Genomic DNA, 950 nt, shown 5'->3' with positions numbered 1-950 from the left:
TCACCAATCATTCAAACAGAGATTGTTGAGGAACCAACCATTAAATCAGAATCCTATAGTGATTCAGATTCAACAAGTTCAATTATGGAGAATCTGGAACCTCTAAGTATGGAAGACCGAATGCGAGCTAAACGCACTGGCCAAGGTCACACAATTACTCAACCTGACATAAATGCGCCAGATTATGAAATCAAAGGACAAATTCTACACATGGTGACTAATCAATGCCAATTTAGTGGTGCGCCGAAGGAAGATCCAAATGAACATCTTCGTACCTTTAATAGGATCTGCACTCTATTTAAAATAATAGAAGTTGAAGATGAATAGATATATCTCATGTTATTTTCCTGGACTTTAAAAGGAGAAGCCAAAGATTGGTTGGAATCGTTACCTGAAGGGGCGATTGATACATGGGACGTTTTAGTTGAAAAATTTCTTAAACAATTCTTTCCGGCATCTAAAGCCGTGAGACTTCAAGGAGAAATTGTTACGTTCACACAGAAGCCAAATGAAACTCTATATGAGGCATGGACCAGATTTGAAAAGTTATTGAGAGGATGTCCGCAACATGGTTTAGACACCTGTCAAATAGTACAAATATTCTACCGAGGATGCTACATCACTACAAGGAAAGACATAGATATAGCAGCTGGTGGTTCCATTATGAAGAAAACCTAAACGGACGCTTATAAGATTATTGATAACACTGCTTCCCACTCACATGAGTGGCACCAAGAAAAAGATATCGTTAGATCATCTAAAGCAGCTAGAGCTATTCTAGCCATGACTTAGATTCCATTTCCGCAAAGATAGATGCTGTCGAGAGATGAATGGAAAAGATGACTAAGGATATACACTCAATACGAATTAGTTTTGAGCAGTGTGGAGGACCACATTTGACAAAAGATTGTCTCAGTATTGAACTAACAATGGAACAAAGAGAGAATGTT

The 950-nt window shown here is 38.1% G+C and overlaps 1 non-coding gene across 1 annotated transcript; it reads right to left on the bottom strand.

Annotated features, from left to right (window-relative positions):
* Positions 1-468: 468 nt before the first annotated feature.
* On the bottom strand, positions 469-575 carry LOC139850797 (small nucleolar RNA R71). The gene has a single exon (XR_011760177.1). It is a non-coding gene; the product is annotated as a small nucleolar RNA R71 (small nucleolar RNA).
* Positions 576-950: the final 375 nt, after the last annotated feature.

The sequence above is a fragment of the Rutidosis leptorrhynchoides genome, chromosome 5 (genome assembly GCF_046630445.1).
Source record: "Rutidosis leptorrhynchoides isolate AG116_Rl617_1_P2 chromosome 5, CSIRO_AGI_Rlap_v1, whole genome shotgun sequence".
NCBI lineage: Eukaryota > Viridiplantae > Streptophyta > Magnoliopsida > Asterales > Asteraceae > Rutidosis > Rutidosis leptorrhynchoides.
Note: the sequence above shows the minus strand (reverse complement) of the source record. Positions and strands in the feature narration are given on the sequence as shown.